Source organism: Stenella coeruleoalba (assembly GCF_951394435.1).
Source record: "Stenella coeruleoalba genome assembly, chromosome: 7".
NCBI classification, from domain to species: Eukaryota; Metazoa; Chordata; class Mammalia; order Artiodactyla; family Delphinidae; genus Stenella; species Stenella coeruleoalba.
The window spans coordinates 104,309,532-104,337,433 of record NC_137153.1 but is presented as its reverse complement, the minus strand read 5'-3'; the positions used below and the strand labels follow the sequence as shown (position 1 = coordinate 104,337,433).

Sequence of the window (27,902 nt, the reverse complement as noted above, 5' to 3'; positions counted from 1 at the left end):
AACCCCCCTTTTCAGCCAGAAGGCCAGGCACTTCCTGTCTCTGCTCAGAACAATCCGGCAGCCTCCCTCCTGACTCAGCACAGAAGCTGAAAGTCCACCATCTCTGACTTCTACACTCCAGCCCAGTGGGCTGGCTTGGTGTTTCTCAAACACACCAGGCATTCTCTTGCCTCCAGAACTTTGCCCTGGCTTTTCCCTTCACCTAGAACATTTTTCTCCCGGATATCCTCCTTCATCTCTTTGCCCAAGTGCCACCTTCTCAGTGACGCTTTCCCTGCCCACTATGTCTAAAACTGCCACCTTCTCCTTCAAGGCAGGATATTTCATCTGGTTTTTGGGTTTGTTGTTTATTTTTGTGTTTGTGCCTCTCTGTGCTCAAAAATGTTTATTAAATAAAAAGTATTAGATGGTGAATATTTAATGAACGAATGCACAAAGAAATAAATCTCGTTGCGTCATTGATGGCCCTCCATTGCCCTAGAATAAAGTCCAAATTCATTAGAGCCCAAGGCCTTCCAGAATCTCTTGACTCTGTCTTGAGCTTCACCCCTCAATGGCAACCATACTACAACTCACCTACACTCATGTACCCTGTGTCCCAGCCACACTTAAATACCTACTTAAGGTTGATACAAGGCTCTTCCTGTCTTCACAGTCTGTTGTCGTAGTCTGTGTTCCTTGGCCTATCACTTTGCCCCCAGATGGAAAGGGTGGTCTTCATAAGGCGCCTCCAGCACCTCATTCTTCTCCCCTTTCAGCTTTTACCATCTCGTATTACTTTGCTATAAATTTCTGCTTCTAAGAGGTCTCCACAATGAGACTGACAACGCTGAGGACAAAAGACATGTTTTTCTGGCTACTGTACTCCACATCCAGCACACTGGCCAAATCTGTCTGACTACTTGCTACCAATACTCCTTCTCACTGCAAAACACTGCCTCTACCTCAGGTAAAGCTGGAAAGCTCCCAGCTTCGCCCCATTTCAAGCCCTTGGCTCATCTAATCTTCATTTGTTTGTGTGTCGAATGAGAGTACTAACAATAAAAAATGAACATTTCTGTCCTTCTAAGCAAAGCAAAACTCCAAATGTTCAAATGAGTTTAAAGTTTCAACTTTAATATGTATCTTTCCGTGTGTTTTACTTAAAAACTGAGATTAGTCATTATACACATTAAAAGTCACTTCTGTTTAGTTTATACGTAACAGTCATATGAATAGTCATGGTCTTATTTAGAAGAAGTGAACACTACAACATAACAAAAGGTCAAGTTGGCCTGGCCCCACCAACAGAAATCATGCAAGACGCAAATGATATTAACTGGCTCAATCAGATTAAGTCTTGAGAAATGATTACCTTTCCCTCCTGGAAAAACTTCCCCTCAGCCCTGGTCTGGCCTCTTTTCCTAAAGACTTTGATCCGTGCTCTGCCTTAGTTGTTTAGGACATTGGAGACACCAGTTCAGATCACATACTCATGGGCAGTATACTCAAGAGCTGGGCACCCAGAGATGATGATGTTTTGCAGACATGCCGGGAAAGCAAATGGCTTTCCCTGGTGCACAGCATTTCTCTTTACAGGGCATCCCTTATGGTCATTTTTCTCCCTAGCAGATGATTTAATCCCTCTCTCAATCAAAAGCGGGGTGACAGAGGATGTCAGGGAAACAGAGTCTGTACTCAGAGGCCTCAACTTCTGCTCTGGAAATCCTATCAGATGGACCATCAATTACCTCCTTTTCCCATTCAGATCCTTGCCTTTGTCACAGAAAACTTCTTGACAGAATGTGGGGGGTAGTTTGCACAGCAGTAACCACATATGTTCAGGGGGAAGAAGATTCTGAGTGGGCTTGTTCATTTGCCCCTGACCCTCCAGGTCCTGGGTTTACCCTCATCAGCCTAAGAGACGTGTGCCTATGGCTGGCCCATCAGATGAGTCTAATACTTTTTCCCAGTTGACATTTCCGGTATTAGCTTCCAAGCTGATGATGTGTTGAAATGTCTCCTCGGGATGTTGGCGATTTGTTCTTAGAATTGTATGAAAATTGTTTAGTCATTTTTATAATCAGTGCAAGAACCGGGCCTGGCCTGCAAGGACCTTTCTCTGACCATGATTTTGACTTTTCCAAGCTGGAGCTCCATTGTGCTTTGACGAAGTTGTCAGGAGATCCGGATTCAGAAAAAAAATCTATGTTTTCTCAAAGACATTTAAGCTGTATGAAGCATTTACCTTATATCATATGTTTGGGAATAAAAAATCAAATCATTGTTGTAAAGCTACAGTGATTCGGGAATAATAACAGATTCAGTTACTGGTGGTTATTAGATGTTTGACAAACATCTTCCCTGTTCTCTTCATCTTATGGGAAACTTAAATTTCCTAAACCAAGAATAAACCAAGTGTCCCCAAGCTCTCCGTTCTCAGGGCAGCTTTCTCTTTCATATCCAAATGACATCATCCAGGCCCCAATGGTGTACACAGGAAGACTTGACTGTTTCTCAAGTGTTTCTGAGAATCCTTAGGAAGTGGTTATATGTTCCACAAATTTATCTTAGTTGGGCCATGTCTCTCACTCTAGGTCAGTACCCTCAACTTCTCCTCCATTCTGCCACCTTTTCTCTCTGCTACAGTTCACTCTTTCTACCCTTGTATGGAAAGAACCATCTCACTTTATCTCTTCAAGCCCAACTGAGATGCGCTCAACTTCATCAGACTTTGCTAAAGCTTGAGGATGGTTGAAGGGAATGACAATGCAGAAAAAGGAAATCCAGAGCTGAGTACCAAACGTTTCTCTCCTCGAGTGCACAGCATTTCTCTTTACAGGGCATCCCCTGTGGTCATCTTTCTCCCTAGCAGATGATTTAATCCCTCTCTTGTGATGCCATGAAAAACAGTTCTCTTCTTAAGTTGCCTCTTTATGAACATAAGGCCTCAGCCTGCAGTCTCATAACCCCATCAAAAGAGTGAAAAAATAAAATTAATTAACATCATAATCCCCAAGAGACATACCCTGCTTACAATGCACAACGTTTGTTTGAGAAACTTAGTCTAGGCTGAGCAGAAACCTTTCATATTACCACTTTGGTTCTACACTTTCCCTGGCACAGGAAGTGAGAAATGACATCTCTAAGGCAACAAAGGCTCACCCAAGAGCCTCTGCTAAGCCATAGATTTCATCTTTCTCTACAGAATGCAGAAACCAATCACTGACATTTTGGAACTAAATTTAAGGAGGCTTGGGGGGAGTTCTGAGGGCATTCTGACCCTGTGAACAAGCAGACTTATGAAGGTGAGTGTTTATGTTCTGAGGATGCAGCAGTCTAATAAGTCAGACCCAGACTTCAGTCTAATGAGACATTTAAACAAGAAGACAAGTGGTTTTTATCAGCCATTAAGTACCACAGTAGGGCATCCCACAGGGCTGTGGGGTCTGAGAGGAGCAGCTCTGTATCTTATAAAGCACCAAATGCACTTGAAGGCTGTGGCTTTGAGGGTAACTTCTGATTAAACCCCTTGAGTTTTGACACCTGGCAATCTAGGAATTCCTTTACGAAGAATAACCAACCACACCACCATAAAACCACATGTTCTTCTTAAAGGTTCCGTGGCATCTTGGAGACTAAATAGTTCTTGTGAAACAATCTCTCTCAGGAGTTAAGGAAACATGAGACAATATTTATTTTAAGTATGTATTAGAAATGAAGAAAGGGAGGGATCTGAAAATAAAGAACGGCTGAGCCCGAAAATGATGAAACAGTTGAAACACAATTTAATATGCTGTGCAGAAGGCAGGGATAATCGTCCATTTTCTGGACAGCAAAAATTCTAAATTACTTTATTGTTATAATTAAATTGCATCTTTATATCAAAATTGTTATACATTTATTGTAGTGTAGAATAATACTGAGGAGCATAGGTTTGTAGAAGCAGAAAATCTACTTAAATCTCAGCTCTGCCACTCCTTAGGCAAATTATGAGCCTCTCTAAGCTTCAAATTGCATGTCTATAAAGTAGGATTATTTTGATAATGAAAAAAATGTAATTAAGTTAGAACACTCAACAAATGCTAGTTGTTATTGCAAAATGAAATTAAGAAAATTCTGGAAAATTTGAAGTAAATTAAGATAATCCTTTATTCCGCTGTCTAAAGCCAACCACAATTAAAATTGCAGAGTTTATATACATTTGTTCCCTGATGTGTGTATGTTGAGGGTGGGAGTGGGGTCTCTATTTCAGAAATATGGATTTATTCATCATCTGATACATCGTTTTTGAAGTGCTTTTTAACTGGACTGTATCTTAGACATCTTTTTATGTCAATAAATGTCAGTGTAATTCACCATTTTAGTAGCTGCATTTTGTTCCATTATATGGCAATGACAGTATTTTACTAATGATGTTATTTATTATATTTACATTTTTATTTTCCACTACTACTTCTTCACTATTATTTTTATAAGCACACACAATAAACATCACTATATAGTGCATTTTTAGCACCTGTCCTATTATTTACAGAAATATAACTGTTTTGTCAACAAATGCGCTCCTTTACCTATTTGATAGCTGTCATCGAAGTGCCCTCCACATGCTGTACGAGAATGTCTGGACAGGTACCTGAGCACAGGGGCTTTCCAAGCCCTGATGTCCTGGAAGTTCAGAGCGCTGATTGTGGCTGTACATATCTCGGTCCAGCCAGACACCTCGCCTGGATTGGTGAATATTTAGTCAAGTCAGAGTTTCTACTGAATGTATGATTCTAGATAAGCGTCTTCTTTAAAATTTCTTGGCCTCAGTCCCTTAGCTTGTAAAATTGGGATAAAATACACATTATAGTTGAGAAAATTAAGAGGTAATATAATAAAATTTATAAGGCCTGAGTCATCATAGGCACTTAATTCATATGTGCTCTTTTCCTCCATTATTTCTGTAAACTGTGAGTTTTTATGCCATGTTGCCTTGTAATACGTAGATGCTCAGAAACTTATGTTGCTATTGGAATCATTTTACTCCTGAAAAAGCTATTGGAAGTAATGGATCAAAGAGGATATCCACAGAGTTAGCTATCTATGGAGTTAGAGTAGAAGAAGATGGAGAAGAAGGCAGAGGAGGAAGAGAGACGGGGGAGGAGGAGGGAGAGATGGAGGACTGAATTTTGAAGACAGGTAAAGCTAGGGTTCAAGTCTAGCCCTGTCACTTACTAGCTGTGTGAGTTGGGGCTTTGAGTTAACTTCCTTGAACCTCAGTTTCCTGATCACTAATGTGCAGTTAATGACTTCTTTCTCAACATGTTCTTGTGAGGATTAATTGCAAGAGTCCAAGTAAAGTGTTCAGAGTACTGCAGAGAAACACCAGATGTCCAACAAAAGGCAATTCTTACCTATCGTAGCCATTATTATTTCCTCTGTTGACATTACTGTTACATCATTATGTCCATTGTTGACATTATTAACCGTTGCTTCTTGTGCTTTACTCTCCAGGAAACCCTTATGGCTTAGCACAGTAAATCTATTATGGCCCCCAGTGAGCCACTTGAGTGTCATTTATCCATTCATTCATGGGAAAGATTAGAGCCAGCACATTGAATTTACCTCTTCGTTGATCCCAAGTGGAAAGTGACTGAACAATTCATGCAGGTTGTGGACTTAGGAATCAGGAAAGCTCAGCATGGAAACAGAGCCTTTTCTGTCTTGCTTTCTGCAGACAATCTGCTCATCATTCCTTGCTAACAACCATTATCATATATATGCGTGTGTGTGTGTGTGTGTGTGTGTGTATGTTAATGTATGTTCCTTTATTTTGTTGTTTTTGTTTGCTAGTTTGTTTTTTTGTATTTTGTCACAAAAGGGGAAAAAGATGTAAGACCAGATCTTGAAGCCAGAATAGATCATGGCCGACCCACTTCATTCACTGTAAGAGCTGGTGATAAAGGAAATCTCAGGGATAAGCGCTTTCTGACAGCTGCACCATAATGGACTTACAGAGATAAGATGAAAAGGAGGGTTTTGGGGAGGGTTTTGTTTGTTTGTTTGTTTGTTTTTGCATTACCCCTGACTTCAAACTCCCCAGACTATCTAGAATACAAAAGAACCATAAGGTGTAAAGTATGCCAGAGAGATTATATTCACGGGTCTTTTAGGTCACGAAGGGTACACATACCCTTCAGGGAAGCCCAGTTAAATGCTCAGAGTAAACTCATCTGTATCTTCTCATAGAAAGAGGCCTTTCTTTTCTTTTCTTTTCTTTTTTGCGGTACGCGGGCCTCTCACTGTTGCGGCCTCTGCGGAGCACAGGCTCCGGAGGCGCAGGCTCAGCGGCCATGGCTCACGGGCCCAGCCGCTCCACGGCATGTGGGATCTTCCCGGACCGGGGCACGAACCCTCATCCCCTGCATCGGCAGGCGGACTCTCAACCACTGCGCCACCAGGGAAGCCCAAAAGAGGCCTTTCTAATAAATGATTACTGATGCTTAACCCCCTCTTCAAAGGAGGTTTGCAAAAACAGTTTAAAGCAAATTATTATAGCTGAAAGTCAATCTAAAATAGTCTGTGCACATCTCTGATGATCTTAAACTTAGCTAGCTTTTTGTTGGTTCAGCAACCCAGTGCTATATTGTAGAGGAGCTAAGTTTCTTTGCTTTGCTTTTATTTTTCCTCTTCTATTCTCAAGCTGTCAAGCCTTCTATTGACATTTTCACTGTTCACAACAGCTCCTCTTTCTTTTCCAATTCGCTTATAGTTAATCTGCTGCGGGATGAAAAAAAAAGCAAATAACCAAGCTTGCTAAAAAGTGTGTTTAATAAGATTTCATGGACCCCAGCAGGAGACCCAGAGGGTTTGTGCCTTCATTCATTAAATTCCATCTGTAAATATTTACTGGGGCTGCTTGTGGTAATCCACAGACTGTGACTTGTTCTAGGCAGTAAAGCACATTGCTTGGGGGCTGTAACTTTTTGAAAAAGTATATTCCCATTTTCAGGAGCCTTTTCAAATGTCTGAGTTTATGACTAAGTTGTGAATGGTCAATACTGTGAACTTGTGAGCTCTGAAGATTTGATTAATTACTGAACCTCTCTGCCTATATATGTGTGGATTTCCTCATCTCCCAAAGCATCAACACACATAATCTTTTGTTTTGATCTTGTATTTGAGGTAAGCAAGGTCAAAACGTTTATCTACTACTTAGAACACAGGGAAAGGAGACTCGTAAACTATGGATCATTTCAAAGCCTTTAAAATATCAGACTAGAATCGACTCTGCACTTAGGTGAAAACCCATGTCTGAAACCTTTATCCAAGCCTCGAAGAAGAATTTTTACATCTCTTATTGCCATGTTTAAGATCCCATATTGGAACGAGGACTGGCCCAAGAGTCAGGAGACTTGGATTCTAGTCTGAAATCCACAAGGAACTCACAAGCAAGCATCTCTGGACCCCAGCTTTCTCTCTTTTCCTCTGTAAAGTGAGGCCAATCATATCTGCCTCATACAATGAAGTGATGACATATTTTAAAACACTATTATTAAGCCAGGTGTATTACCAAGCCCCTCGGCAACCTTGGACCTAACCAAAGATGGAATAAAATCCTTTCGTAGCAGGGTCCCACCTGCCAGTTTACAGAACTCCCTTCCTGCAGGCGGGAGGCTTGCATTAGCAAAACCCCAGATAATAGAGACACAAAGAAGCTGTTTGTATGGACAGTCTCTCCTGCAGCCCCACTCACCTCATTCCTTGTGTACTAGGCTGAGCAGGAGGAGCAATTCCGGGAAAGGCTGCAGACGTTCAGCAGAGGCCGCCCTGGGAACCGCGGTGTGTTTCTCTCTCGCTGGCCGCTGGCTGGACTGAGGTCATGCACGGGGACCAGCACCAGCTCCGACCAGACTCCTTGCAAGAATTTCAATGACAGGATTCCTGGAAACAAGATGGCTGAGTAGAAGGACGTGCTCTCACTCCCTCTTGCGAGAACACCAGAATCACAACTCACTGCTGAACAGTCATCGACAGGAAGACACTGGAAATCACCAAAAAAGATAACCCACATCCAAAGACAAAGAAGAAGCCACAATGAGATGGAAATCACAGAAAATCAAATCCCATAACTGCTGGGTGGGTGACTCACAAACTGGAGAACACTTATACCACAGAAGTCCACCCACGGGAGTGAAGGTTCTGAGCCCCACGTCAGGCTTCCCAACCTGGGGGTCCAGGAACAAGAGGAGGAATTCCTAGAGAATCAGACTTTGAAGGCTAGTGGGATTTGATTGCAGGGCTCTGACAGGACTAGGGGAAACAGAGACTCCACTCTTGGAGGGCACACACAAAGTAGTGTGCACATCAGGACCCAGGGGAAGGAGCAGTGACCCCAGGGGAGACTGAACCAGACTTACCTGCTAGTGTTGGAGGGTCTCCTGAAGAGGTGGGGGGTGGCTGTGGCTCACTGTGAAGACAAGGACACTGGCAGCAGAGTTCTGGAAACTACTCCTTGGTGTGAGCCCTCCCAGAGTCCACCATTAGCCCCACCAAAGAGTCCCGTTAGGCTCCAGTGTTGGATCGCCTCAAGCCAAACAACCAACAGGGAGGGAACCCAGCCCCAGCCATCAGCAGTCAAGTGGATTAAAGTTTTACTGAGCTCTGCTCAAGACAGCAACAGTCAGCTCTACCCACCACCAGTCCCTCCCATCAGGAAACTTGCACAAGTCTCTTAGATAGCCTCATCCACCAGAGGGCAGACAGCAGAAGCAAGAAGAACTACAGTCCTGCAGCCTGTGGAACAAAAACCACATTCACAGAAAGCTAAACAACACGGAAAGGCAGAGGGCTATATACCAGACGAAGGAACAAGATAAAACCCCAGAAAAACAACTAAATGAAGTGGACATAGGCAACCTTCCAGAAAAAGAATTCAGAAGAATGATAGTGAAGATGATCCAGAACCTTGGAAAAAGAATGGAGGCAAAGATCGAGAAGATGCAAGAAATGTTTAACAAAGACCTAGAAGAATTAAAGAACAAACAAACAGAGATGAACAATACAATAACTGAAATGAAAACTACACTAGAAGGAATCAATAGCAGAATAACTGAGGCAGAAGAACGGATAAGTGACCTGGAAGACAGAATGGTGGAATTCACTGCTGCGGAACAGAATAAAGAAAAAAGAATGAAAACAAATGAAGAAAACCTAAGAGACCTCTGGGACAACATTAAACGCAACAACATTCACATTATAGGGGTCCCAGAAGGAGAAGAGAGAGAAAAAGGACCCAAGAAAATATTTGAAGAGATTATAGTCGAAAACTTCCCTAACACGGGAAAGGAAATAGCCACCCAAGTCCAGGGCGCACAGAGATAAACAGGATAAACCCAAGGAGAAACACACCAAGACACATAGTAATCAAACTGGCAAAAATTAAAGGCAAAGAAAAATTATTGAAAGCAGGCAGGGAAAAACAACAAATAACATACAAGGGAATGCCCATAAGGTTAACAGCTGATTTCTCAGCAGAAACTCTACAAGTCAAAGGGAGTGGCATGATATACTTAGAGTGATGAAAGGGAAGAACCTACAACCAAGATTACTCTACCTGGCAAGGATCTCATTCAGGTTCAATGGAGAAATCAAAAGCTTTACAGATAAGCAAAAGCTAAGAGAATTCAGCACCACCAAACCACCTTTACAACAATTGCTAAAGGAACTTCTCTAACTGGGAAACACAAGCAAGAAAAGAACCTACAAAAACAAACCCAAAACAATTAAGAAAATGGTCACAGGAACATACATATTGATAATTACCTTAAACGTGAATGGATTAAATGCTCCAACCAAAAGACACAGGCTTGCTGAATGGATAAAAAATCAAGACCCATATATATGCTGTCTACAAGAGACCCACTTCAGACCTAGGGACACATACAGACTGAAAGTGAGGAGATGGAAAAAGATATTCCATGCAAATGGAAATCAAAAGAAAGCTGGAGTAGCAATACTCATATCAGATAAAATAGACTTTAAAATAAAGAATGTTACAAGAGACAAGGAAGGACACTACATAATGATCAAGGGATCAATCCAAGAAGAAGATATAACAATTATAAATATATATGCACCCAACATAGGAGCACCACTATACATAAGGCAACTGCTAACAGCTATAAAAGAGGAAATCGACAGTAACACAATAATAGTGGGGCACTTTAACAACTCACTTACACCAATGGACAGATCATCCAAAGTGAAAATAAATAAGGAAACAGAAGCATTAAATGACACAATAGACTAGATAGATTTAATTGATATTTATAGGACATTCCATCCAAAAATAGCAGATTACATTTTCTTCTCAAGTGCGAACAGAACATTCTCCAGGATAGATCACATCTTGGGTCACAAATCAAGCCTCAGTAAATTTAAGAAAATTGAAATCATATCCAGCATCTTTCCTGACCACAACGCTATGAGAAGAGAAATGAATTACAGGGAAAAAAACGTAAAAAACACAAACACGTGGAGGCTAAACAATACGTTACTAAATAACCAAGAGATCACTGAAGAAATCAAAGAGGAAATCAAAAAATACCTAGAGACAAATGACAATGAAAACATGACGATCCAAAACCTATGGGATGCAGCAAAAGCAGTTCTCAGAGGGAAGTTTAAAGCTAGAAATATCTCAAAAAATCTCAAATAACCAATCTAACCTTACACCTAAAGGAACTAGAGAAAGAAGAACAAACAAAACCCAAAGTTAGCAGAAGGAAAGAAATCATAAAGATCAGAGCAGAAATAAATGAAATAGAAACAAAGAAAACAATATCAAAAATCCATAAAACTAAAAGCTGGTTCTTTGAGAAAATAAACAAAATTGATAAATCATTAGCCAGACTCATCAAGAAAAAAAGAGAGAAGACTCAAATCAATAAAATTAGAAATGAAAAAGGAGTTACAAGAGACACCACAGAAATACAAGGCATCATAAGAGACTACTACAAGCAACTCTATGCCAATAAAATGGACAACCTGGAAGAAATGGACAAATTCTTAGAAAGGTATAACCTTCCAAGACTGAACCAGGAAGAAAGAGAAAATATGAACAGACCAATCACAAGTAATGAAATTGAAACTGTGATTAAAAATCTTCCAACAAACAAAAGACCGGGACCAGATGGCTTCACAGGTGAATTCTATCAAACATTTAGAGAAGAGCTAACACCCATCCTTCTCAAACTCTTCCAGAAAATTGCAGAGGAAGGAACACTCCCAAATTCACTCTATGAGGCCACCATCACCCTGATACCAAAACCAGACAAAGATACAATAAAAAAAGAAAATTACAGACCAATATCACTCATGAATATAGATGCAAAAATCCTCAACAAAATACTAGCAAACAGAATCCAACAACACATTAAAAGGATCATACACCATGATCAAGTGGGATTTATCCCAGGGATGCAAGGATTCTTCAGTATATGCAAATCAATCAACGTGATACACCATATTAACAAATTGAAGAATAGAAACCATATGATCATCTCAATAGAAGCAGAAAAAGCTTTTGAGAAAATTCAACACCAATTTATGATAAAAACTCACTAGAAAGTGGGCATAGAGGGAACCTACCTCAACATAATAAAGGCCATATATGACAAACCCACAGCAAACATCATTCTCAATGGTGAAAAACTGAAAGCATTGCCTCTAAGATTAGGAACAAGACAAGGATGTCCACTCTCACCACTGTTATTCAACATAGTTTTGAAAGTCCTAGCCACGGCAATCAGAGAAGAAAAATTTAAAACAGGATTACAAATTGGAAAATAAGAAGTAAAATTGTCACTGTTTGCAGATGACATGATACTATGCCTAGAGAATCCTAAAGATGCCACCAGAAAACTACTAGAGCTAATTAATGAATTTGGTAAAGTAGCAGGATACAAAATTAATGCACAGACATCTCTTTCATTCCTATATACTAATGATGAAAAATCTGAAAGAGAAATTAAGGAAACACACCCATTTACCATTGCAACAAAAAGAATAAAATACTTAGGAATAAACCTACCTAGGGAGACAAAAGACCTGTATGAAGAAAACTATAAGACACTGATGAAAAAAATTAAAGATGATACCAACAGATGGAGAGATATACCATGTTCTTGGATTGGAAGAATCAATATTGCAAAAATGACTATACTACCCAAAGCAATCTACAGATTCAATGCAATCCCTATCAAATTACCAATGACATTTTTATGGAACTAGAACAAAAAATCTTAAAATTTGTATGGAGCCACAAAAGACCCCGAATCGCCAAAGCAGTCTTGAGGGTAAAATACGGAGCTGGAGGAATCAGGCTCCATGACTTCAGACTATTCTACAAAGCTATAGTAATCAAGACAATATGGTACTTGCACAAAAACAGAAACATAGATCAACGGAACAAGATAGGAAGCCCAGAGATAACCCCACGCACCTATGGTCAACTAATCTATGACAAAGAAGGCAAAGATATACAATGGAGAAAAGACAGTCTCTTCAATAAGTGGTGCTGGGAAAACTGGACAGCTACATGTAAAAGAATGAAATTAGAACACTCCCTAACACCGTACACAAAATTAAACTAAAAATGGATTAAAGACCTAAATGTTAAGGCCAGACACTATAAAACTCTTAGAGGAAATCATAGGAAGAACACTCTTTGACATAAATCACAGCAAGATCTTTTTTGATCCACCTCATAGAGTAATGGAAATAAAAACAAAAATAAACAAATGGGACCTAATGAAACTTCAAAGCTTTTGCACAGCAAAGGAAACCATAAACAAGATGAAAAGACAACGCTCAGAATGGGAGAAAATATTTGCAAATGAATCAACAAACGAAGGATTAATCTCCAAAATATATAAACAGCTCATGCAGCTCAATATTAAAGAAACAAACAACCCAATCCAAAAATGGGCACAAGACCTAAATAGATATTTCTCCAAAGAACACATACAGATGGCCAAGAAGCAGATGAAAAGCTGCTCAACATCACTAATTATTAGAGAAATGCAAATCAAAACTACAATGAGGTATCACCTCACACCAGTTAGAATGGGCATCATCAGAACATCTACAAACAACAAATGCTGGAGAGGGTGTGGAGAAAAGGGAACCCTCTTGCACTGTTGGTGGGAATGTAAATTGATGCAACCACTAAGGAGAACAGTATGGAGGTTCCTTAAAAAACTAAAAATAGAATTACCATATGATCCAGCAATCCCACTACTGGGCATATACCCAGAGAAAACCATAATTCAAAAAGACACATGCACCCCAATGTTCATTGCAGCACTATTTACAATAGCCAGGTCATGGAAGCAACCTAAATGTCCATCGGCAGACGAATGGATAAAGAAGATGTGGTACATATATACAATGGAATATTACTCAGCCATAAAAAGGAATGAAACTGGGTCATTTGTTGAGATGCAGATGGATCTAGAGACTGTCATACAGAGTGAAGTAAGTCAGAAAGAGAAAAACAAGTATCATATATTAACGCATATATGTGGAACCTAGAAAAATGGCACAGATGAAGTGGTTTGCAGGGCAGAAACTGAGACACAGATGTAGAGAACAAACGTATGGACACCAAGGGGGGAAAGCGGTGGGCGGGTGGGGTGGTGGTGTGATAAATTGGGAGGTTGGGATTGACACGTATACACTGATGTGTATAAAACTGATGAGTAATAAGAACCTGCTATATAAAAAAATAAATAAAATTTAAAAAAGAAAAAAATTTCAATGTCATGTGCTGAAGACTAACGGATGGTTGCCTTCTCCTCCTGTACAGGCTGAGGCCAGACACCAGCTCTCCGGATGTGGCGCCTCTCTCAGGAGTTCCAGCAAACAAGCCCCCAGTGGTCCCTCGGTAAGGTAGGACCACATGCCACACTGCCTTTGTCTTAAATCTCGTGATGTAACAGAGACATGTGGGTGGCTAAGGGCCTAGAAAAGACAAGCCTGGGTCAATTCCAGCTCTGGCCCTTCCTTGCTATGCAATTTTTCTTAAAATGCACATTCCTTTTCTCTAAAAAGGGGATAGCCACCTTTTGTAAAGTTTTAATGAAATAGTGTAAGATGCACGTTCCTGTGTGGTACAAAGCATATGCTTATAATTTATTAGTCCCCATTCTTTCCCCAGTCTACCTAGCAGATCCAGTGGATATCACTCTATTCCCTGTAAGAGGTGGTGATAAAGGAAATCTTCAGGGCTAGTTCTTTCTGACAATCTCACCATAAAGGGTTTATAGAGAGGAAGATGAGAGACAGTCATCTTTTGTCTTGTTGGATTTTTTGGCATTGCCTAGATAGCAAACACATCGGATACCCTAGGATACATAACTGACTAGTGTTCATCACATTCCCTCCTGCCTTCTAACCTTCCGCCCTGCTCCCTGGTTCTCCAGTGCCTGTCCTGCCATCTGTCCTTCCCTATCCTTGGTGGGAGGGTGAGGAGAGGACAAGACTGCTGCTCCCCAGCCCACCCACACAGCACCCACTTATGTGGAAGGAGACGAGAGCAAAGAAAGGAGATGGCCAGGGGTGGTTCCCTCTCTGCCCCTAGGAATCACCCTTCTCGTTTGAACCCCTGAAAAAGCCTCCTTGCCTAGGTCGATTCTGACCCACAGCCATGGCCTGTTGAGAGCATTTTGCGGCGGTGAGAGTTGTAACTAAGTGTGATGTTTTACAGATCTGTGAATGGATCTAACGATGCTCTGGGGATGCTCCTTTCTGAGTCAGGAGACCTTTTAGTGGCACAAGAATAACCACAGCGCTTACGATTTGAGTACTCGCTATAAACCCGAGCATTGTGGTAAATGTTTTATAGCCATTACTGATACTTAAGGACATGAAGAGTGAGAGAGATTAAGCAACGCTGATAAGCACTACACCTAGAAAGTGACAAAAGCAGGGTCCACACCTAATTCTGGCTGAATCCAAAGTCGGTTTCCTAAACCTCTCTGCCGCTGTGCTTCTCGTGGTTGGTCTGGGCTGGGCTTGCAGGGTTGCTCAGCCTCTACCTCTCCAGCTTAAGAAGGCAGCAGCTTCCGCGATGATGGTGACGCCATACGTCCTTTGCACCTAGAGGCTCTTTCTGGTGGTGTGGCAGTCACGTCAGCTCGCTGAGTCTGATCACCTGTTAGTCAGAGGGAGATCATACTAGTACGGGCTCTCTCCACCTTAACTACCAACCCGCTGAGATTGACCCTGAAGCGACCAATGAGATCTTCTAAATAATTTCCCCAGTGCAGAACCTGGCACACAGAGCCACGTTAATTCTCCTTTCCCCTTTCCTGTGCCCAAGGTGAGAATCATGCTAGTTTCTTGGAGAAAAGTTCAGTGTCTGCCTGTCATTAGGCCAGTTAGGTTTCTGTCTTTGGGAATTTTATATAATAAGTGATATTTGATAAAGCATCACAAAATCGATGGATGAAAGGACATATTATAGATATAGATAGATAGATGATAGATAGATAGATAGATAGATGATAGATAGATACAAAATATAGTGGTAAGGAGTTTAAGTATTTTTCAGTGACTGGTATAGTGAATGATGTTCTATTTTAAAAAGAATTCTAACAAAGAGTAAAACTGTTGAAATGTTCAAGGAAACCTTACTACAAATTTGATATCTTTTTAAGATGAAAGAAAATGGAAGTGTGTTTTAATTGTAATTATTTTGTTATTATTGTTGTGCTGTTGTCTTATCGTCCACTGCCAGTACTGCAGGGACGTAGAGATTCTCCGCCATCAGAGTTCTGATGCACGCTGTGATGCTGACGGTGTGACAGCACATAGGTGTGGTTTTGAGCAGCTGTTAGTGAGACAGGGAGGAGAGGTGCAGCCCATCTGTGCACTGCTCTTCTTGCTTTGGAAAATCAAAACAGGAAGTGTATCTCGGCAATCACTAGCGACAAGGCTGAAAGAAATAGAGGAGGATTGAGACTTTTTGAGAAATGTTCACCTTTTTTCTTTTGCACAGTTTCCACACATATTCAAGCCACCGGGCAATGTGGCTGGTGTGGGACGAAGCAGCCCTGTTCCACACGATATCACGGGGGGCCTGGCTCCTTCCATCTTACGGTGCTTTTGTCCTCAACACAGGGTCTCCAGGGATGCTTCAGAGGGGCCCTAGTTTTGAGGGTCACGCATCAGGTGTTAGGGCCAGGACTGGAAGTGGTACTCTTCACTTCCAGACAAAACGCCATCATGTCATGGTCACCTTATTGCAAAAAGAGAATGGAAAATCTCTTCTTGTGCGTCTAGGACAAACTTGAAAGGTTTCAGGAACATACTGCATTTCTCTGTCATACACAAAACTCTTTGGATTTCTTTCTTCTACCCTGCTCTCTTCAACCTAAGCTTGACCCAGCAGGTCAATAGAATGATGTTTAAATATTGACTATAATTAGGTTATGCCACTTCTGTGACTGAAACTATTCAGAGGCTTTGAGATTGTTGCAGAGCAAAAGCTAGAATCATCACCATCGCTGGCATGGCCTTGCATGATTTGTCCCCTTATCTTGCGGACTTCAACTTTGACTGCTCCCTTCCCCACTCCAGCCATCCCAGGCTCCTTAGGGTCTCGTTTTTGCTGTGTACTTTGCCTGAAAAGCTCTTACCCAGATGACTCTATCTCTTACCTCCATCAAGTTCAAATTTACCGTTTCAATGAATTTTACCATGGCCAATCCTATGTAAAATGTTACTTTGTCTCTCTACCCAATATCCCTGATCCCCTTGACCCCGCTCTCTTTCTTCCAGATCACTTACCACATTTTCTCTAGTATTTAAGCTAGTATTTTGATTATCATCTATCACCTGTGTCCCCCACTTCCCTAGACAGTAAGCACCCTGAGTTGGTAGCCATGTCTATTAATTTCTATTCTATTAATATTAATTGTTGTTTGATGTGGAAAAATTATTATCATGAAGGAGCCAATCTAAACCACATCCTGTCTTTGAGTGTTCATCTATATTTTTATTCATCTATATATTTTATTTATAAACTTGAAATTAGAAAATGTTCCTAAGCAGGGCACCACCCCCAAATTCCCACTTTCACTATGATTTTTATCTATATTCTGTTCACCTTTTTCAGCCCTGTCAACTTGCCTTTAGAAAATTGTTTTTTTCTCTTGCAATCTGTCCCTATTGAGTGTTTAGAAGTCCTAGGGGAAGTTTCAGAAAGTGTTTACAGAAGCTATTTATAAACCTCCCAGAGTCTCATCTGTTGACTGAATAGGAAAGTTGACATCTTTCCCATGTTGGGAGTCAGATAAACAGGGGCAAGGTAAAGGGGAAACACACCTCCCCGACCAGGTTCTAGCCTGAAGATCCCCTCTAGTTCATCTGAAGCTCTGAGGACATCCGAAGAGGAAGACTTCCAAAGAAATAAATGTTCCCATCTGTGACTGCCTCATTCCTGGACCCTTCTTGGAACCCCTGAACTTGCCACTGAAAGCCCTGGAGAGTCATATCTGGAGCTATGCACAAACTGATTTCAGGGGGTTTCCTTGTTACCAGAATGTCATCTGGGCAACAATAGACGATTTACTTAAGCACATGCCCCCTTTTCCTGTTATCTTCACCCCTCTGTTTTCCCAAATAGAACTAAGTATGGGAACAGCCGGACATAAATCACTGCCTCTGCTCCCTCCAGCACTGTCTCTGACTCACAGACCCCCTCTCTCTCTTGTGCTTCTTACCTGATAAACATTTATGACTACTTTTAGGTATTGAGTTCCTACAGCAGGCCAGGCCCTGTGCTGAGGGACTTGCAGGTATAGCATCATTTAATCCTCACATACCCTACGGAGTAGGTTCTATTATTCTTACACAGGAGGAAGCTGAGAGTCAGAGTTTAAGAGACTCATCTGAGGCTGTGCAGCTAGGAAGTGGCAGAGGTTGCCTCATAATAATGCACACTGCTTTTTTCTTAACTTCTCCATGAACGTCCTCTATCAGCTACATCGTCATTTCTTGAAGGACACTGAAGGGTCTGCAGTATGTCACAACATCTGTGTGACCTTGAGCAATCCTGTTTTTCTCTCCAAAATCCAATTTCCCTTTCTGTAAAATAATATGACAGGGTTAAGCTTTGTTCATGCTCCAACATCCTTGGACTCTAAGGATGCAAATGATGGCAGCAAGTGACTTGCAAAATCCCCAATTTGTAAACTCACATACCTGCTTTTACTAAGTCTACTGAGAAGGTTCCAACTGGCAATCCTATATGGCTCAGAAAGAGGAGTCATCTCCACCCAGACGTCAAGCGAATTAAGGCCAGATGTAGGGTTTGGCCACGGAGGTCCTAATAACCATGCTTCCCTCCCGGGATGGCTGAGGGGAACAAATTAGCCCCAGAGACAGGGTTAACCTCGGACTAGCCCATCACAGCCAGTGCATGTAGAAGTTTACACATAGATATCCACAACCTCCCTCCCTTTCAGCCATAGAGGGTTGAACTCTTCGTGGGCATAACTCTAAACAGCAAAAACAGTCAGAAGAGGAAGTGAGGTGATTAGCTTTTCCCCCCAACAGTCTGACCATTAGTGGAATTAAGCAAGGACAGAATTTCATCCCTTGCACTTGCTCTGCTGAGCCAGCGAGACCCAGGAGATAATGTCCATTGAAGACACTCATTTTGGGTTTTGGCCAGAGATTTTAAATATTTATTTGATCTTGAGCTTCTCAGCTTTGGACTGAACATTGTTTGAAAGTTCCAATTAAATTTACTACTTTCTCCTCTCTTGAAGCAGATTCGTCTTTGGATAACCTCGAATAAGAGTGGCAAACAAAGACGTATTCAAAAACCCTGTTTTACTTTCCAAAGCAATGGCCCCTGGTGGGGTAGCAGTCTTGACTTTTCTTTGAATCCACGTCTGCAGGCACAGAGGGAACACGCACCCAGAAATGTGCTTTCCCAGCATGCTTTCCTCCAGGGTCATACTCTTTGGGGTATTAGTCATTCTTAACTCGTAAGATCAAAACTAAAGCTAAATAAAAGCTAAAAGTGGGTGATTTGTCACCTAGCAAGCACCAATAAAATGTAACCACATGGGAAAATGAGTTAAGCCATGCCTGTCTTTTTCTTAAAGATAATTCCCTCTGACGTCTCACGAGTTGTCGTGTTTATTTCCCTCCAAATACTTTCTGACCCAGAGAGCGAAGCCCTGCCCTCATTCCTCCTTTCTGAGTCCACGGGCACTTTCCTCACAGGAAAATGTTGCCGCACTGTTCTTTGGGGAGAATTGTGCTTTCTGACTGGAGCAGGTGCTGTGAACCTGTGCATACCAGGATTGGCACCACTCACCTGCAGCTGCCCACACATCCAGCCAGTACATTTCCCTGTCCTCTTTCTAGCCCCCAGTCCCCAACAAGACCATCCAGATGACTTCTAATACAACAGCAAACTCAAGTTCGGTTTTCTGAGCATAGACTTTGTAGACAAGATAAACTTAGCCCTGGTCCATCATTTCAAAAGATTATCTCACCTTGCCCAACTGTTGGTCTTCACCATGGGAAGAATGGTCCAGGTGTAGACGTCGACCAGGGGTATTTTTATCTTCTTTATTACTGCATAATATGAATACAAATAACAAGAACACACACAAAAAAAATTATTAACACTAACATGAATAAATATTGTTAGATAACACTAATAATAAATTCATGTTTCTATTAGTAATAGCTCTGATATACACACTAATAAAAACTTTAACATTAATAAGAATATACAAAACAGAAATAGACCCACAGACATAGAAAACAAACTTATGGTTACCAAAGGGGAAAGGGGGGTGGGGAGGGATAAATTAGGAGTTTGGGATTAATGTATACACACTACTATATATAAAATAGATAACCAACAAGGACCTGATGAATAGCACAGAGACCTATACTCAATATTTTGTAATAACCTATAAGGGAAAAGAATCTGAAAAAGAATACATATATATATATGTGAATCATCTTGCTGTACACCTGAAAGTAACACAACATTGTAAATCAACTGTACTTCAATAAATAACAAACAAAAAACATATGCCTTATATTGAAAACTCACTCTGTATCAAGATTTCTCTTGCACTATCTCTGGGTAGCTGTGAGTGGATCATATAATCTTCATTTTACATATAAAGAAACTAAGATCCGGAAGCGCTAAGTAACTTGCCTATATCATACAGCTAATAAAGACCAGGACCAGGGAGGATGCCCAGAGCTGACTGGGAAGCCCATTCAGTTAACACTCTGCTTCTCTTCTCATCCATGGGGTCAGGTAAACCACCCATTAGAACAGAGTGGGGTTTGGTCCTCTGTCTTCATAGAAGAATCTGCATAAGGGAAGATTTGAGTTGAACCTACAGCCTCCATTTCTACTGGGTTTGACTATTTACCCTCCATTCTCACCAATGCCCACCCAAAATCATCCAGTTGTGAACAGTCCTGCCTAAATGAACCAACATCTAGACATCATTTGAGCCAAATAGATGATGGGTCATTATTATGTATATTGGGAAAATGGGAGGGCTTGCAATCTCGTCTGTTAATCTAAGAATGCTTGTCTGTTAATCTAGGAACTGAAGGAAGGAAAGACGAAAAGAGGAAGAAAAGGAGGGAGTGAAGGAGCGAGGAGGAGAAGGAAAGAGTAGCATTTATTTGTGATAGTAGTTAACATTTATTGAGTTGCACTAGTTAGTGAATTGCAGTAGGAGCTCCACATATGTAATCTCACTGAATCCTTCCAACAACCCTAATGCAAATGAGAAAGATGGCCCCTGCTGAGGTTAAGAAATTTCTTTAGCTCACACAGCTGGTAAGTGGTGGCGATGGGATTCAGACCCAGAGCTGGTGCTCAGGGAACCTGCAGGTTTCAGCCCAAGGCAGTAATGCCTCATAGGTGGCAGGTGCTGTGCCAGACACTTCACATGACACCGTGCACACTGCTGCAGCGCCTAGTACAGTATGTAGTGAGTGGCTCTTTCCTCCTTCTGTCCTCCATTCATTGTGACTCTTCAGCATGATACACAAGGCCCTGCATAGTCTGTTCTTTGCCTAAATCTCAGCCTTAGCTCCTCTCATTCTGTCATCTAGGCATGTTGGAGCCCTGGCAGAGTCTCACCTCTGGTTCATTGTCACGTGTGTTAGCTTGCTGGAGCACCTCTCCCTGCCCATTCACTTAGCTTACTTCTTCAGTGCTTTCAAGATTTGGCCTAGGAGTTGCTTCATCCAGAAGTCTTGCCCTGGGTTGCTCTGAGCACGGCTTAGATGCCTCCTTTTGTCTACTTCCTCCACATCCCAAGCTGCTTCCCACTGTAGCACCCATCGTGCTGCCCTGTGCTTGTGGGGGCATCTGTCTACCTTCCCCTCCCCCCATCCTTTGAAGCCCTTGAGTAGATAGACCGTATCAGTATTGCATCCCCACCACTCAACACGGTGTCTGATGCACAGCAGACATTCTAAGGATATTTCTGACATGAACAAATCAGAGTATGTCTTGCTGGCTGGATAGCTGGATGGAATAAAATTTGAGAATTGTTGCCATGAGTTGTTGTACATGCCGAAGCTTAGGCAACCTAATAAACCACAGTCCCTGACAGCCCTGAGGACAACAGAGAGGACAGCACAAGAATGAGTAAGACCAGTTAGGGCTCAAGAGAAGCGCATTCCAGAGAGTCAGTAAAGAAACACCCACAGCTTACCAAGTTCAGTCCTCTTATTTTACAACTAGGGAAACGGGCACAGAGAAGAGAAATGGCCGGACAATGAGTTATAGTCGAGTAAGAGAATTGAATCAGTTCTCTTGATGCCTCAAGCCAGTGTTCTCCATTTTTTCCTCTTCCTGGGATGCATGGAATGGGATGTTGCCCACGTAAAATATTTGTTCTAATGAGGAGCCTGGGATTGGAATGGATTTCTCTTAATGAGAGGAAGTGTGTGGAGTGCCAAAGCCAGCAGAATTTGGCCAATGAACGGCTGTAATGAGAGCTGCAGTTAGAGTTACACTGGGGTGATAGGAAGTGCATCAGATTCCCTGGAGAAGGAGTGAGACACAGAAGCTCCCCAAATATATGATACAACATCAAGAGATGTCCAGAGCTCTGAGTGACCGCCCTGATGATTCTTGGTCGTAGTACATGTATAGAATTTCAGATGTGCCTAGGGAGATGCGTGAAATTAACAGGAAGATTTGATGCCAGAAAGTTCAATGGGTTGGGTTTGAAAACAGTGAACTCTGATGTACCTGTCTGATAATGCTGGGATCACTCTGTAACCTAGACCCAGGTCTCAGACTACCACCCAGGGAATCTTACTCTACAAGTATTTATTCTTGGTCTCACTGCCTCAGGCTTCCTTCTTCTGTACATTCTTCGCAAAGAATTCAACATGATCTGGTTAAACTATAAATCAGATCTGTGTCACTTGGCTTTTTAATAGCCTTCATCCATCACACTTAGAATGAAATTCGAACTCCTCATCGTGGCCTGCCAGCCCCTAATGACATAACCCTGACCACCTCCCCAGTCTTCTGCTCTCCTTCTTCCTCAGTAGCTCCAGCTACTGGTCCTACTGGTCTCTTTCTTTCTTTCTTTCTTTCTTTTTCATTTTCCCCCAACACTCCAAATTCTTTCTTGCCTCTGGGTTTCTTTAACTTGTCGTTCTCTTCACCTAACTATTCCTAAGACTGACCCCTTTTCATTGGTCATGTCTAAGATCAAATACCAAGTTTTCAAAGAAGCCTTCTCTGACTGTTGTAGTGAAGCAGCCCCCTGCTGCCACCCACAATAAGTTACCCTCTGCTTATTCCCTCTGTGATATTCTTCACTATCTGAACTCGCTGTGTCTAAGCCAAGGTAAGTTCCTAGAGGACAGGGACCTGTTCACCACTAAGTCTCTTAATGCTTAGAAAATCACCTGTCACCTTGAAAGTCGCCCACTGCATTCGGTTAATGAATAAATGAACACATTCATATAATAGAGGCTTATGGGGTATCTACTATGCACATTGTGGTGGGTACCCTGGGGGCAAGGAGATGAATTTGTCATGGCATCTATTCGGGAGGATGTTACAGACTCATAGAGAAGGGGATTCTAGTAATTGGTAGTGAACAAATATAACTCCAGTGCTATTTAGACATGACTGGAGTCATAGAAAAGAAATAGATAAAATGACGTGGGGGTTGTATGGGAGAGGTTAACTCCAAGTAGAGTCAGAGCCAAGGAGAATAGGTAGAATTTTCATGAAGATAGAAAGAAGAGGATGGTTTGCTTGCTGGGCTGTGAGCTCTGGAAGGATAAGGATACTGACTATTGTGTTCATTGTCTTATCTCTAGAGTTAAGAAATGTGCCTGGCCCATTACAGGGACTTCATGAATATGTATTGAGTGAATAAACAAATACATGAATGAGCTATTGCAATAACCATTTCTAAAATAGATTAAAATATGCTTGTGTCCATTTAATGGAAAAAACAGTCCCCTGTTCTTGTCATATTCCATTTATAATAATAGTCTCCTTTCATTTCTATTAACGAAAGGAAGCACCCTCTTCCTCTACCTGCACCCACTCAAATTCCAGGATTATTGTTTTGGCAAGAAATTAGCATTGAAGGAGAAGCAACACTCATCCCTCTGCATTCTGTCACCGAAAAAGAAATGGAACTAAAAATCTTGGGTGAGCAGGGACCTTCCTGCGCTCAGATCTGTCTGTGGCTGAGAAATGAAGATACCTAAGTAGGGGGAGTAGCTATGAAGATGAAGAAAAGCCTTTACAACCTCTGTCCACATGATTAATTTTTAACAGCTCTATTGAGGTTTAATTTACATGACATAAAATTCATTTCTTTCAAGTATGAAATAGTGATTTGTAGTAGATTTATAAGGTTGTGCAGCCATCCCATGATACAATTTTAGAACATTCCCATCACCCCAAGAATCTCTCTCAGGGCCATTATAGTCACTTCCCATCCCCACCCCCAGCCTCAGGCAACCACTAATCTGCATTCTATCTCTATCGATTTACCTTCTATGGACATGTCACATGAATGGAATCATACAAGTCCACATCATTAATTTTTACGTCAAACTGTATACCTGTTTGTTATTTGGAGGGAGAATTTGAGCATACCATTTTTATTTTTTTGCATGGCTGACTTACCCTTTTTGTGCCTCAGTGTTTTCATCTATAAAATGGGACCCACAATGCTCCCGCACATGATTAAGGCGTTTAGTGCAATAACTGGTAAATAGTACGTGCTCAGTAAATCGTAACTATTGCTGCTGCTGCTGCTGTTGTTGTTATTATTACCATCTCTAAGATTTTCACCCCAGCACAGTTCAGCAAGACCAGAACAAAGACATCAAAATGACACGTTAAAAAGGAGAGGAATTATTTCCATTCAGATTCTAGCAGAAGGAAGCCTGTTTCTATTCCAGGGCTTTCTGTTCCCGTTTCTTCTTTGCGGATAGGATATGGATGGATGTGAGTGGCCATCTCATTCGCTGCTGATTTACTGCCAAAGAAATGATTCTGGAATTCGAGTAGATGTGAGTGGAGGGAGAGGGTGTTTTTCTGCTCTATTGGAAATGAAAAGAGACCTTTAATATGAGATCCAAGCGACAAGGGCAGGGAACTGGTATTTCCATTAAGCAGACATAGTAGTGTTTTCATGTCTGACTATGGCGCCTCCATTAACAGGAAGAATGAAAAAATCCATTTCTGTATTAGAGCTCTAGTAAAAATAAAGGTTGTTTTTTTTTTTTCTTTTTCTGAAGGAAATGATTTCTTCCTCCTTTCAATTGAAAGAAAAAATAAATGTATATAGTTCCTGATTTGGAGTCAGGAGACCAAGATTCTGGGGCTGGCTCTGTCCCCAGAGCAGTTGACTGAGTAAACCAGCTCTCCTCTCTGGGTCTCAGTTTACCTTAGCTGTGAAAAGGGGAGGTTTGACCTTGGAAGCCCTTCTCCAAGGTAAAACTCTGTGTTTCTAAGGTGCAGGCATGGCTGATGATAGGTGGAGAAGAGCCCAGAGCCATGAACTTTGCTACAATATCATGCATTTCATGGTTTGTGTTACTTCCTCAGAAATCAGAAAACATTTATTCTTTCTTTAGTTTAAAGCAGGGGCGAGCAAACTATGGCCTGTGGGCCAAATCCAGTCCACTTCCTTTTTTAGTAAATAATGTTTTCTTGGAACACAGCCACTCTCATTTGTTTACATGTTGCCTGTGACAAAGCCTAAAACATTTACTGTCTGGCCCTTTACAGAAAAATTTTTTTTTTTTTTGCGGAACTCTGGTTTAAAGAACTGATTGGTTTTATGAACCATTCTAAATAAAATTTTAAAATAAGTACAGTATAGAGTTGAGCAGTTTCAGAAAGCTCTGTGTAATGGCTAATATGAGTTGGCTAAGCTCACAGAGCTGGTGAGTAAGAGTAAGAAAAAGAGCCAGTAAAGGATGATGGTGATGATGGTGATGGTGATGACAGTGTTGATAATGACACTTACTGACTGTTCAAGGAAGCAAGATCATTATCTAAATTCTTTATACTAATACATTTCATCCTCACGACTATCATTTTATAATCGCAAATTTATAAATAAGGAAAATAAGGCCTGAGAGTAGAAGAAACTTGCCCGAGGTCATAAAGTTAGCAAGTCATGGCTTGGGATATGGGACTATATGGTCTGGGATCATTTTTCTGTTACGAATGGGGAGACAGCCATCTGGAGAAGGAAAGGGGCTTGAACAAAATCCTTTATGACAAAGGAAAAGGAAACACAGGCTTCCTGATTCCACGACCAGGAGGCCATCACAGCATCTGCTAACCTGGTCCATCTGCTAACTTACAGGAGATGTATGTATCTATATATTACATATCTGTTTTACCCAGCAGGCTATTAGATCTAGGAAGATAAGAATCACATCTTCTATTTCTTTTCCTAGAGCCCTAGCATATGATAGGCATACACTATAAGTGCCTGATTATAATGATAGCAAACATTCACTGATACAACATGATGTTACAAGAAATTGTTTTAGCACTTGGCCTGGATCACTCTAGGATCTACCACTACTGGGTCCTTAAAACAGTCCTGTATGTCAGGCACTCTCATCATCTGTAAATATTACATACAAATGTTTAAAATGAAGACACGGAGACTCAGAAGTTCGGTAATGTTCTCATGGTCTCATAGCTAGTGAGAGGTAAAGCTTGGATGTGAACTTGGGTGAAAGACCATGCTCTAAGACCTGGTTACTCAGTGTGGCCCACGGACCAGCAGATGTGACAGCACCTGGGAACTGATTAGAAATGCAGAAGCTCAGGCCTGTTGAATCCTAATCTGCACTTCAACAAGGTCCTCAGGTGATTTGTATGCACATTAGGGTTTGAGAATCTTTGCTCTAAATCAGCATGCTAGGCTCTCTGTCGATTGAATAAGGAAAGGAGTAAATGAATGACTGCTTTCTATGCAATAGCAAAAAACAAACTGGTCAGACGGACATTGTGCTCGAAGGGAAGGGTTCAAAGTTCTCACTGTATAAATCAAACCTATTCCAAAACAAATGTTCTTTCTCCAGATTCTGTACTGATTGTACTGCTCCTGTAGGCTCCTAAAACCATCTTACTACAAATGTCTAAGGTCTGTATTTATACCCTTGGCTGCATGATAACTACAGAAGCAAATGCTGTAGTCCTGAGTAACGAGCTGTGATCAGGCTGGGCTTTGCTTGTGACGCACCCAATGTGTGTTTTTAGGCAAGAAGCAGAGGGGAAATTGCCATCTGCTGACTAACCTGTGAGTTACTATTTCCTGAAAATCTGAACTTTTTCCAATTCATTTAACATGAATAAAAATACAAACTTAAGGCAATAGTCACTTTTGCCCCTGGAAAATGCCTCTGACTTTCTAGATATATTCGGAGGTGGCAGGATCTAGAGGGGTTCATTCCAAATGCTAGGACTATTTTATGCTTGATTGTAATTGTTTTCAGACATAATAAAAAATGTTCACCAAATAATCGAAATAAGATTTAATTTTATGTTCCCCAGACCATGGAAATGCCCCTACAGCTTCAGGGAGATGTGAATCTGGGCAAGCACCTTACTGCCACTTCCTTGTAAAGTAACAAAGAACAATTATCTCTCTCTTCTGTAACCAAACCCTTTGCTTCTTCTGCCAGTTGTAATTCCTGCGATCCTCAGTTTTCTCAATGGTCAGAGGGAGGTAGTGGCGGCTACCATTATTGGATTTTGATAAAGGTAATTTTCCTTGAACTGTTCGTAGAGCCACTAACCAAGTGGTTTCTAAATGTTCTTGAGGATTGAAATAGCCTGTGAGCTTATGTATCTTCAGATCCCATTTCCCAATGGTTTAATTAGATAGGTCAAAGATGAGACCCAGAAATCAGCATTTTCAAGATGGTTTCCAAGGTATTTTAACCCACATGGTCTAAAGACCATAATTTGATGTCTCTCTCCGATGGCTCTTCGCATTTCTCTAATGCAAATTTCAACTCCCTAGGCAATTATGGGCCCCCAAACAGGTTAAGCCCAAATTTGAGGTAATGTCTTTAGCACTTAGGGGCAAACCCCATGTGTGCTCTTGCCCCTGGGGTATCAAGCTGGGCTGAACCTCAAGGACATACTCAGAGGGGGAAAAATGACAAAGAGGCAGGACCAGGGAGTGAAAAGCTTTGCTTTGGGCTAGAGTGGTTGTGAGTTAAGTGTATCCATTTGCATCTCAAATCTTAACCAGGTGGCAGGTGATGGGGCCCTTCCCCTGCTGCCACACTGTATAGGACACCCCAGAGCATGTCCCACCACACCTTGGTGAGGGCCTGTGCTCAGT

General features: G+C 41.4%; 1 long non-coding RNA gene across 1 annotated transcript in view; it reads left to right on the top strand.

The window, feature by feature from the left end:
* LOC307188628 overlaps positions 1-27,902 on the top strand; it is a 206,285-nt gene that overhangs the window by 142,730 nt on the left and 35,653 nt on the right. Inside the window, exon 2 of the long non-coding RNA XR_013829029.1 lies at positions 13,835-13,912. This is a non-coding gene — a long non-coding RNA (uncharacterized lncRNA). The remainder of the gene's footprint in view (positions 1-13,834; positions 13,913-27,902) is intronic.